Below are 13,463 nucleotides of genomic sequence, written 5' to 3'. Positions count from 1 at the left end.
CAACAAATCTGTACAATCACCTAATGCCAACTGTCAAGCACGGTGGTGGAGGGGTGATCATTTGTTTTTGTTTTTTCCAGCCACAGAACCCAGGTGCCTTGTAGTTACTGAGATGACTGTGAACTCCAAACCCATATGTACATATGAAAGTCTAGAGTGAAATAAGAGGTCATCTGTTTGCCATCTAAAGCTTGGGTGAAACTGGGTCAGCAGCAAATCAACCACAACAGAATGTCTGAGAAAGAAAAGACCCATGATGTTGTAATGGCTCAAGTCAAAGTCCAGATCTCCACCCGATTGAAAATAACCTGAAGAGAGTTGTGCCTAAACAAAGTCCCACAAACCTCAATGAAATGAAACATCACAGCAAAGAAGTGCAAGGCAAAGTTTCTCCACAATGACACGAGATACCGATAAAGTTATACAGAAAACAATTACTTCAATTTGTTGCTGCTAAAGGTGGCTCTACAAGCAACTGAATCATGGGGTGTACTTAGTTTTCACAAGATTATGTAGAGTAGTGATGGGAATTCCGGCTCTTTTTAGAGAACCGGCTTTCGATTCCCAACCGGCTCTTCAGGTTGTTTTGTTGCTTTAATTTATTTATTGTTAACAACAATATAAAATTATGCACAAAATTAATTACTAATGTAAAAAACGTGGTTTTATTTATATATGCTTATATATAAATATATACGGTGGCCCCTAGAGACAAAGCACGTACAAACTTCAAAAAGCACATACAAATTCCAAAACACATTTCTAGCGTTAACTGAACTTCCAAAACAGAGCTACCTAGATCACATAAATTACACAATTGAAAGCAAATGTGTTTTGGTTGTGTATTTATACACAAGCACTCATATATATTCAAATAATTAAAAAAAAAAAAAAAAGTTTATTTACCTGTTACTACCACACACCAAATCCGGTCGTTGGTACTTCCTGGCTTGTGTAGCCACTTTGGAGTTTTTATGTGTTTTGTTGTTTTCACGTGCTTTGGAGTTTGTATGTGTTTTAGAGTTTGTACGTGCTTTGTCTCTAGGGGCCACTGTAAATAATTTTTTATTTATTCACTCCACATAAAATATAAGAAATAAATCATATAATACAAAAAACAACTATTTGCATTTCAACTTTTAACTGTTTAAATTTTCAGCTTTTTCCTTTTAAACAAATTTAAAGTGAAACAAAAACACTCCAAAACTCCAAAACACGTACAAACTCCGAAGCACGTAAAAACTCCAAAATGGCTACACAAGCCAGGAAGTACCAACGACCGGATTTGGTGTGTGGAAGCCTCATTCAATAACTTGCACAGATTATTTTGAAAAGTGATGGTCAATGGGCATCCTTGAAAGGAGTGATTACTTCATATGCGTTTTTTTTAATGGTAATCAATGTATTTATTTAGGCACAGGAGGCAATGATCAATTTTAAAATGTAACCTTTATTTAAATTTAATCTTTTATGCTAACAATAACGCCAGAGTGGAAGTGGTGTAGCTCAATAAAGTGATCGATGTGTTCACTAGTTGACTTCAATAAACCCGTAACTTATGAAATCCATATTTTATAGTAAGTACATTACTGATAAAAGAGGTAATAAACTGTTAAATAATAATAGTTAAATAACAATAAGTCTGTTAAATTGATTTTGTGGCTGTTTTGCTACAGCCACATGGGGCCTATCCAGCATAGAATTGAGGCACTTCAAATAATTCCATCCCAACAACGCCCACCTTGAAGTATCCCAAATACAGGAGTTTAAAATAAGATCTGGTTTCAAGCCATGGCGGAAGTCGTCCAGGATGCTCTTTATGCGCGTCACAAAGTAAAAGCGGACCAGGTGGTGGGTGGACTGAGGAGTCAACACACATATGTGTGGCCCAAACCGGACCTCTTTGTAATCTGTGCCATTGTGCATTGGACACAGATGGCCCCCTTTCATCAGGCAGTCCTGTTCGAAGCTTTTCTCACCCTAAAGAAGTAGGTTACAAGTGTGAGAACAACACAAACAAGTAGGTGAACTCGTTTCTATTTGTGCAAAAATATTACACTGATTTTTCTTTTACATTACAATTTAAATGACACCAGTGGAATGATTATAACATTTATATTAAATAAGTTAGCTGAGGTTTAATCTGGTAGTTTACACATGATTATACACCCTGCCCTCTTCTTTGTGTCAGTGTATAAAACTAGTAAATTTTAGCCCTTGCCTTGCTCCTTAGTTGATATTTCTCTGCCTGGATCAGCAGAACCAGATCCTTATATACAGAGCGCTGAACTGAGGAAAAAAATAAAACGATAGATTAGAAGCAGTCCCCATAGAGTCATACATTACATTATGCAGATTCAACAGTAGTCACTTCATTAGGCACACTTTTCCACTTTCCACTTCCATCAATTGGCTAATTGAGCCAGAGAAAGGTTCAGAAAACAAATAAAATATATACAAGACGTCTGGATAACAATGTCTTGATGACAGCAGCTGACACCAGGGCACATGACACATTGAATAGGGTAAGAATTTAGGTGTAAGCTGTGTAATTTACTTTTCTTAAATTACTGCCCTCAGGATGAATAAAGTATTATAAATCAACCAATCATTCGTGAATCTGCAGGGCATCTCTCCCCAGTGGTGGGCTGGGTGTTAGTGATGGGATCTCCAGCTCTTTTTAGAGAACCAGCTCTTTCGGCTCCCAACCGGCTCTTCAGGTTGTTTTGTTGCTTTAATTAATTTATTATTAACAACAATATAAAATTATGCACAAAAGGAATTACTAATGTTAAAAAAAAAGTGGTTTTATTTATATATGTTTATATATAAATATATACGGTGGCCCCTAGAGACAAAGCACGTACAAATTCCAAAACACATTTCTAGCGTTAACTTCCAAAACAGAGCTACCTAGGTCACTTAAATGACACTATTGAAAGCATACAGGGAGTGCAGAATTATTAGGCAAATGAGTATTTTGTCCACATCATCCTCTTCATGCATGTTGTCTTACTCCAAGCTGTATAGGCTCGAAAGCCTACTACCAATTAAGCATATTAGGTGATGTGCATCTCTGTAATGAGAAGGGGTGTGGTCTAATGACATCAACACCCTATATCAGGTGTGCATAATTATTAGGCAACGTCCTTTCCTTTGGCAAAATGGCTCAAAAGAAGGACTTGACAGGCTCAGAAAAGTCAAAAATAGTGAGATATCTTGCAGAGGGATGCAGCAGTCTCAAAATTGCAAAGCTTCTGAAGCGTGATCATCGAACAATCAAGCGTTTCATTCAAAATAGTCAACAGGGTCGCAAGAAGCGTGTGGAAAAACCAAGGCGCCAAATAACTGCCCATGAACTGAGAAAAGTCAAGCGTGCAGCTGCCAAGATGCCACTTGCCACCATTTTAGCCATATTTCAGAGCTGCAACATCACTGGAGTGCCCAAAAGCACAAGGTGTGCAATACTCAGAGACATGGCCAAGGTAAGAAAGGCTGAAAGACGACCACCACTGAACAAGACACACAAGCTGAAACGTCAAGACTGGGCCAAGAAATATCTCAAGACTGATTTTTCTAAGGTTTTATGGACTGATGAAATGAGAGTGAGTCTTGATGGGCCAAATGGATGGGCCCGTGGCTGGATTGGTAAAGGGCAGAGAGCTCCAGTCCGACTCAGACGCCAGCAAGGTGGAGGTGGAGTACTGGTTTGGGCTGGTATCATCAAAGATGAGCTTGTGGGGCCTTTTCGGGTTGAGGATGGAGTCAAGCTCAACTCCCAGTCCTACTGCCAGTTTCTGGAAGACACCTTCTTCAAGCAGTGGTACAGGAAGAAGTCTGCATCCTTCAAGAAGAACATGATTTTCATGCAGGACAATGCTCCATCACACGCGTCCAAGTACTCCACAGCGTGGCTGGCAAGAAAGGGTATAAAAGAAGAAAAACTAATGACATGGCCACCTTGTTCACCTGATCTGAACCCCATTGAGAACCTGTGGTCCATCATCAAATGTGAGATTTACAAGGAGGGAAAACAGTACACCTCTCTGAACAGTGTCTGGGAGGCTGTGGTTGCTGCTGCACGCAATGTTGATGGTGAACAGATCAAAACACTGACAGAATCCATGGATGGCAGGCTTTTGAGTGTCCATGCAAAGAAAGGTGGCTATATTGGTCGCTGATTTGTTTTTGTTTTGTTTTTGAATGTCAGAAATGTATATTTGTGAATGTGGAGATGTTATATTGGTTTCACTGGTAAAAATAAATAATTGTTAAGTTGCCTAATAATTATGCACAGTAATAGTCACCTGCACACACAGATATCCCCCTAAAATAGCTAAAACTAAAAACTACTTCCAAAAACATTCAGCTTTGATATTAATGAGTTTTTTGGGTTCAAAGGAGCTTGCAAAGAAAAGCGTCTGGACTTCTTTAAGTTACTTGAAGACGTTTCACCTCTCATCCGAGAAGCTTCTTCAGTTCTAAGGTCAAATGGTGGAGAGTCCCAGATATAAACCTAGTGGGAGTGACCCCCCACAGAGGGACAAAAGGACCCCCTGATGATCCTCTAATCGCCTGAGCCAAGGTGGGAAACTGGGCGTGGGTCCCAATCAGCCAGAGTTTCGGGTGAGTTCATTGTGAAACCTGGCCCCACCTTATCATGCGAATTCCTGAGATCAGATGGCCCAGGATGTGAGTGGGCGTTAAGGCGTCTGGGAAGGGATCTCAAAACTGGATTATAGATGGCAGAGAGTTGGTGTCGTAAACCACCGCCTCTGTTCAAAGATGGTCGCTCACAGTGGACATAGATGGCTTCTTTCACTCCTCTTTCAAACCATCTGTCCTCTCTGTCCAAAATGTGAACATTGGCATCCTCGAAAGAGTGACCTTTATCCTTAAGATGCAGATGGACTGCTGAGTCTTGTCCTGTGGAGGTGGCTCTTCTGTGTTGTGCCATGCGCTTGTGAAGTGGCTGTTTGGTTTCTCCGATGTAGAGGTCTGGGCATTCCTCGCTGCACTGTACAGCATGCACCACATTGTTAAGTCTGTGTTTTGGCGTTTTGTCTGGTTGTTGTTCAATAATAAAATTATTCCTCAAAAATACAACTTGCCTAATAATTCTGCACTCCCTGTATATCTTTCTAATATGACATTGTTGTCCCTGGCTCTTTCTCTGTCTCTCCCTCCTGCTCTGTTCCTGTGCTACTGCGAGTGTAACTACTGCCCCTCCCCCCCCTTCCCAGCGCAAAGCACAATAGTGGTGGGCAGATCGATCCAAATATCGATAGTATCGATCCCAAGTCGGGATCGGTATCGGATCGATACTAGCCTGGTTAGATCGATTCTTTACTTTGAGTTCTGCTTGTTTGCTATGCTGTGCTTTCGGCAAAAACAAAACAGCCAGGTCGCTGGACTCACCGCTCCTGTGTCAGCGGAGAGCAGGCACACTCCCCCCCCCTCTTACTTTTCGGTGTTGCGCTGACACGTCACGTGACTTAGACACTTTGGGGGTTATTAAGTTGTTTGGACATTAATTATATTTTTACCAATTGTTTTTGTTGTTTAGAATTTTAATTGTAATTTTTGTATTATAGTTTATCAACACTATCTGTTTTAATTTGTTTACTGGTTTGCGTGCACTTAAGATTAACAACAAAAAAAAAGATCGCCACCACGGCAGACCCGATGGCATTTTCATGCTTCGCAGCATCATTTTTTCTTACAATAATCACACGGTTGCTGTAACAGTACATTCAACGGCTGCAGCTCTCCCGCTGGCAGCCGTACACATCACCACCACCAAACCTGCAGCGGCATCGCAGAACACGGCCCGCCACAATAATAAAGCATTTTTTATTTAATTATAAATAAATTATTTCTCCTAATTATGTCCTGGGTTTTAAGTAATTAATAATACAAAAGGAAAAATCACAAAAAACACTTAAGGTCATGAAAATTAATTGCGATTTAGCAATTCAACAAGGCATCCACCTTATTTATTCAAAAGTATTGGTATCGGTATTGGTATCGGCGATACTGGCCCGTATTTACTTGGTATCGGATCGATACCAAAATATGCAGTATCGCACACCACTAAAGCACAAGGCTCGTGTGCGGAGTGAAGCAGGAAAAAAAGTGTGTGAGAGAGGGTGAGATAAAGAAGAAAAAAAAAACCACGGCTCCCAATAATGAGCCGGCTCGCATTGTTCACTTCAAAGATCCGGCTCTAAGAGCCGTTTCGTTCGCGACCGACACATCACTAATGTAGAGGGTTGTGAAAATTCTCTTTTTTACATGACTCTATACAACTACACTACTGTCTTGAAGTCTCAACATCTACCGTATGGTGCCCTGAGGTGCAAAACATAACAATACAACTAAAAACACAACAAAATTACCCTTTATTAGTATTATTATTAGAATGATCTACAGCAACAGCCTGATGTTTCTATACTACTTTGAGCAGTGCCCTTTAGAGTTTTCAGAGAGTTAAAAAAAATATGGAAAGGGATTTTGGAATAATGAGAGAATCTTTTAACAAAGACATTCCTTCCATGTTAGGACACTGGAAAGAATTCAGACTGAGATCACTGGATAACGTTATGCAGAGTTATGCTTGCTTTTCTTGTCCTGAGTTTTGTCTGTCATGTCACCACATGTAGCTAAGCAGAAACTTTTTGTTTTGCACATCAGGGCCACTATACAGGTGTTTGGATGGAGGGGAATTTTCTGACATGACAGTGAGGCCATGACAAAAAGTTATAAGTATAACTGACTTCAGTGATAACTGTCCCCTGACTACAATCCAATTTAGTTGGCCTGATTGCTGAGTGTGGTTCCTTAGACAAGATCCACACGACATTCTGTTTCCCCACATTTAGTTTTTATTTTTACTTTGACATATAATACAATAATAACTATAAAGCAGAAGGTAGAGCAGCTAAGACAGCTGAAAATAACCGTGTGTTGTGTCAGTCTGGAATATAAAAGGGAAAACCATCCATCATGACTTCAGTGATGTTTTACTGTATGACAAGTTAGTAGTTTGACTTAAAGGTCACATTACTCTGCTGTCTTTCTAGCCAACAGTATGTCAGTATGGTTTGTATACCCTGTAAATAGACGGTGAATTGTGGTGACAGGATGACATAAAGGCCAAAGAAACCGTCCTTCATATTAAGAAAGATTCAGAAAGAAACCACCTCAGACTAAAGCATGATGATATGTCCTAACTAACCTTATTCTGGTTTGATTTTGCAGTTGATCTTAACCTCTGTCTTCATCACTGAGGGGAACCAAAAGAAAGAATGATTCTGTTTTAGTGATCAATATGACATTCAGTGTCATATTGATTGTTTATCATTTAGAAAATATGATATTTTTAAGTCCTCCTGTTGCCATGGGGACCACTGTTGCCTTCACCTTCTGCATCCTCTAGCTCCTCTCTCAGCCCTTCGTATTTCTCCAGTTCTCTACTTTGTGATGCTAAATCTACTACTACAGCCATCTTCTGTGCTCGTCCACCACTATGATGTCCACTATGTCCACTATGATGTCCAAAAGTTAGGCGCACACAAATTTTATAATAATTTATATAATATAATGTGTTTTTCTGGATACACTGTGCTTTTTCAGCATTCAAAGATTGATGACACCGTGTCAGAGCACTGGCTATGAATTTCAGAAGGATCAGGCCTTAACTTAACAGAAAAGTTAGCAATAGTTCTTTTCCTATTACAGCTACATCCACTTCTGTCGTGCCTAGGCTGCTCACTAGGGCTGGGTATCATCACTGATTTCTATAATCCATTCGATTTTGGTTTTCAAAGTCCCGATTCGATTCAACTTAGCCAGAAGAGTCAGAAATATTATAATTCTGATCATTTATCAGTACTGACTTCATCAGAATTGTGAACATCACAGCAGATGCCTTTGTGTGAAAGTAACTGAGAATAAAACACAGAAAAACATGAAGGAGATTTTCCTGGTCTGGCTTTTTATAGCAGATAACCTTAAAAATATTCTACAATGTTCTGCATATAAAGTTTAAATTTCTTCAGTATTGAACAACAGAAAAAATAGGCTTTCTTGTCCGAGGTCATTTAAGTGAAAAAAAGAAAAGAAAAAGACAGCAGCCGACAGCGCTGTAAACAACGGTAGACTGGTGGGTAATAAGCGAATGAATAATACAGAAAACAGAGATTGGAGACGGGAAACTGTTCTTGAAGTACAGAGAGAGAGAGAGAGCTAGCTGTGCATGAAGTGTGATTTTAATAGTCGTGGAAGCAAAACAGCAAAATTCATGACGACATTGATCAAATGTGAAGCGCAGTTTGCTGCTTCTTTTGCTGCTGGCTCGGTGGATTTTGGCTGGAGAGAGACAAAACCTGCAGCTCAGAATCAGCGCAAAAAGACGTGAACACAGCGCGGACCGGACGCATCAGAATCCCTAAGCTCCGACAGCGTGTCCGTCTACGGGCCGTCGGGTGAGAAAGCCAAGAAAGACAAAGCTGATTCTGATGCGTCGGGTCCGCTCTGTGTTTACGTCTTTGTGTGGAATCCGTGTACCTGCTCTCATCTGCTGTTTGGTTGTTGTTGAAATAGTTTTGTGAGCTTTAATCTGAGAATCTGGCGTTTCTGGCAAAACACAGTTATATTTAAAAGTCGATTCAGGATTTAATGAATTGATATCGCTTTATTCAAGCTACTCACCTCCCACTTCCACCTGCACTTTCAAGTGGACCACGGCCAATCAGAGAGGTCCCGCCCCTTACTATCTCTGATTGGTTTAGTCCACGATAGGGGCAAAATGTGTCTGTTGTTGACCACAGGGAAGGTTACAGATTTTTTTTTTTTTTTTTTTTTTTTTTTTGAACATTTGGTCGCACAGGTGCAACCAAATTTTTTTTTTTTAGTTGCACCACTGAAAAATTTGGTCGCATTTGCGACCAAATTGGTCACACTCTAGAGCCCTGTTGTATCTCCACAGGATCTTAGTTTGGTCATTTGCAACAACCCTTGGGTTGTTGTCCCATTTTGACCTTAGAACTCCTAGGCTATACTCAGCACAGATGTTCCCATAAAATCAATAACCTCTTCCAGCTACCATAGGGCTAGAGAAAGGGTACACCCTGGCAGTGTTGGGAAGGTTACTTTTAAAATGTATTCCATTACAGAATACATGCCCCAAAATTTATTCTGTAACGTATTCCGTTACGTTACTCGATGAGAGTAACGTATTCTGAATACTTTGGATTACTTAATATATTATCATGCTTTTTACAACTACGTGAATGTACTATTGCTGTGATTTATTAATGTTACTGAAGGTCCGCGGCTCCGAACTGTAGTAAAGGGACCTCTGACTAATATACCGGGTTCGGTGTCGGGCTGGTAGCCGAAAAATAGCTTTACTTTGTTGTCTGGGTCAACTTTGCTTGCCAGAGACAAAGAGAGGCGTTGAAAGGCTGCTGCTCCGAACACAGCGTACAGTCGAGTATTAATAGCGTACTTACAACTGGGCTCATCGGGCACTCTTCTTGGCTGCAGTGGTTATTATTATATTTACATGCTTCCAGCTCCCGTTTTTGCTCGATGACAGCTCATACTTTTCCACTCGCCTTTTTCTCCCTCCTTGCGCTCACAGACACATAACGTGTATGGCAGTCCATTCTCCCAGCAGCACGGACTACACTGCCCATGAGGCTACATTCTTTAGAGTTATACCTGTAGCATTCTGCCTATTAGCTTAGCACAACAACAACAACAACAAAAAGGCCTCTCTCACCCAGGAAACACGCAGAGCGCAAGCGTCGCCCTGTAACCATGGCAACCGCAACGCTGCCGCCTGGAACGACAGAACGTAGCTGTCAAACAAAACCAAAACAGTCCTGACCCGCCACAATATGAAACAGGAAAGTACCGCCGTGTAATCCATTTATTTCAACAAAGTAACTGTATTCTAAATACCACCTTTTTAAACGGTACCTATAACGGAATACAGTTACTCATATTTTGTATTTTAAATACGTAACAGCGGTACATGTATTCCGTTACTCCCCAACACTGCACCCTGGACACGTTGCCAGTCTGTTGCAGGGCTAGCACAGAGAGACTGTCAGGTTTCAGGGAAAACAAGATCCAGATGCAGGACTTCCTGATAGGTGACAGTGAATTTATTTATAGTGAAAAAACAAGCAACAATGTGCAAAAACAATTCCAAAAACGTGGTTTTCTTTGTGACAGTCTCCCAACTACCTCAGCAATATTTACAAGATTCAAGTCAAGAGTGGCAGGACTATGGCACAACAAACATATGACAGAAACATAATTTTACAAAACAGGGTGTTTATGCTCACACATGTTGTTTATGCTCAACATGCACTTTGAAGCAACATACAGTAAACTTATTTTAATGCAGAAGTTCTCCAGCCACATTTGGCCCACAGGCCTTGATTTTTACACATGTGGTGTAGACAATCTGAGAGTCTAGTTCCAGGTTCTGGTTCTTCCTGCTGAGCCTCCTTTATCAGTGGCTTGATCTCCCATGTGAGAGATTCGATGATGCAAGTAGCGGGTAATATGGGCTCTTCCTTCTCTGAGGTCTCATTCAGAGTAGAGAATTGGTGTGATTGAGGGTCTGGTTTTACATTAAGGGATATAGGCCTGTAAGTGATAGTGAGATTGAAATGGGCGAAGGCTAAAGCCCACCTGGCCTGACGAGCATTCAGACACTTGGCTGCCTGCACATACGTTAGATACTTGTGGTCCATTCAGATGATCTGTGGATGTTCCATCCCCTCCAGCGATTTCCTCCATTTTTCTAATGCAAGCTTGATGGTTAGAAGCTCCCAGTCGCCCACAAATTAGCAGAATCAAGGAATCTTTGAAGCTGTTTCCTTGTTTGGGGTTGATACCACTCCACCACGGTTTTAATCTTAGCCGGGTCAGCTTGTAGCTTACCTTATTCCATGATGAACCTGAGGAAGGAAACTGACTGGATGTGAAACTCACATTTTTCTCCTTTTACAAAGAGGTGGTTCTCCAGCAACTGCTGCAGGACTTAGCGGACATGTTTCATGTGTTCCGACCTGGATTTGGAGAAGATGAGAATGTCATTAACGTAAACAAATACAAAATAACTGATGAAATCTCTTAGGGCATCATTCACTAAGGCCTGAAACACTGCAGGGGCGTTAGTGAGTCGAAATGGCATGACCAGATATTCGAAATGTCCAAGGTGAGTATTGAAGGCTAGTATTGTTTTCTATTCCTCTCCCTCCCTTATTCTGATTAGGTGGTGTGCATTTTATAAATTGAGCTCCTTGCAGTAACAAATTAGGGATGGGTATCATTTAGGCTTTATCCGCTACTGGTGCCAAACCGGTTCCTTTGAAACGGTGCTGGTGCTTAAACGGTGCTCGAACCGGTGCTTAAAGAATGGAGAACACAAACTTTGTCCAAAAACCTCTCATGTTCAGCTGTTTTTTGTAAAAACATAACAATGTTAGCCTTTTCTGCAGCTATGGGGCATATATGGTATCACTCTTGGCTGGAAGCAGTGCTTAAACAATGGAAAGAACACAAACTTTGTCCAAAAACCTCTCATGTTTAGCTGTTTTCCACCTTTTCTTTGGTCATTTTAGCCTTTTTGGCCAGGGTGAAGGGGGCATCTGCCATCAAACAAGAAGACAGCCGCATGTAACAACGACGGTGTTTGCTAGTTCACCTTACATGCATTAATTTAATAACGTGGTTAGCCCACTCAATGTAAATTACATACGAACAACATTAAGCTACTCATGCAGAGAAGAACGGCTGCTGCTGCCATCATCATCCGTCACCATTTCTGCTACACTGGCAGGGCTAGGGGCCAGGACTCTCCTCTTCGGGTTTTGAGGGGGATGTTGCTAACTCCGGGTCCGATAACAGGTACCACACCCGCAGTAGATGTGCTCGGTGTGAGGTCTTGCAGCAAGCAACAGTTTTCACAGCAACAAAAGGCTCCACCTGGAAATACAGCCTTTAGACCAGTTGATCTGTGGGTTATGAATACTCAGCAATGGATAACCAAGGACTAAGGGAGTTCCATTTGCATGAAAAAGGAACAGATTTCTACATGGTTGATGGGCTGAGTTCGATAGGCGATGTCTGGTGCCATTTAAGGCAGAGACTTGCAACGGTTAAGTCAGAGGAATTAACAGGAGGTTGAGTTTCTTGGCTAAAGACTATTCAATAAAATTTTACTCTGCTCCTGAGTCGATGGAGGCATTATAAAGGTGAATATAAGGATTAAGAATAATTTTGCCAAGTACCTGAGTGGAGGTAGGGAAACACTGTACCCCTACGGTTACTGATGGGCGTGGGCGCGAAGGACAGGCATTGACATAATTCCCTTTCTGACCACAAGAGAAGTACTCACCAGCCAGCAGCCACTTCCTAATGTCTGATGGCGATAGCTGGGCTCGGCTGAGCTGCATGGACCGCTCCTCCCCATGGTTCACTTCCTCCTGGGCTCTGTTCTCCTAAGGAGGCTCCAATGGCCGGCGTGAATCCACCACTACCTCGCCAAGAGCCAATGGACTGTTTGCCATACTCATGCGTGCAGTCATCCATTCTAATGCACATGGAAATTAAAGCGTCTAAAGACTTGGGTAATTCCTTTGTAGTTAACTCACGTTTCTGGGCTGGTCCAGACTGGCTTCAGCTGGGAGAGATGAAAGGGGTTATGGATCTTCATATTGTGAGGTAAGTTTAAATGGAATGTCACAGATTCAGAGATTAGATTCAGTTCATTAAGGTACATTTTTAGTGGATAACCATACTTTCTGACCTGCTTGATATGGTGAGGCAGAGACCCTGTGAAGGTCAGCCAGATGTTTGTTGTGTTCCTCTGACCTGAGGAGGGCTTCCCGGGTGGATGTCAAGAGACAGAGACTGTGGGACAGAGGGAACCTGGGATTTTGGGAAGAAACCGGAGTACTGGAGAGAACCCACACATGCATTGAATAAACTCTACACAAAGGCCCCAGCCAGATGGCTTCTTGCTGTGAGGCAGGAGTGCTGACCATTGTGCCAGCACGCTGTCCCAATATGTATATATGATGTACATAAGTATTCACAGCCTTTGCTCAATATTTTCTTTTTGTTTTGTTAAATTTGGCAAATGTAATTAAATTCTTTATATATTATTTTTATAGTGGCAAATCACAACAAGACTTGCTTCAAGGCGCTTTATATTGTAAGGTAAAGATGCTAGAATGATACAAAATGTCAACAATTACAGCCTCAGTTTTTTTGAGTATGATGCTGCAAACTTGGCATCCCTATTTAAGGAGAGTTTCTCCCATTCCTCTTTGCAAAACCTCTCAGGCTCCATCAGGTTGGATAGGGAGCGTCAGTGCACAGACATTTTCAGATCTCTGTAAAGATGTTTGTAGAGATTAGGTTCATGTTTAGGACAA

This window comes from Rhamphochromis longiceps, linkage group LG11 (assembly GCF_057381845.1).
Source record: "Rhamphochromis longiceps isolate RC_006_pf linkage group LG11, R_longiceps_female_GT1.1, whole genome shotgun sequence".
Lineage (NCBI taxonomy): Eukaryota > Metazoa > Chordata > Actinopteri > Cichliformes > Cichlidae > Rhamphochromis > Rhamphochromis longiceps.
The sequence above is the reverse complement of the archived record's forward strand: the minus strand, read 5'-3'. Positions refer to the sequence as shown.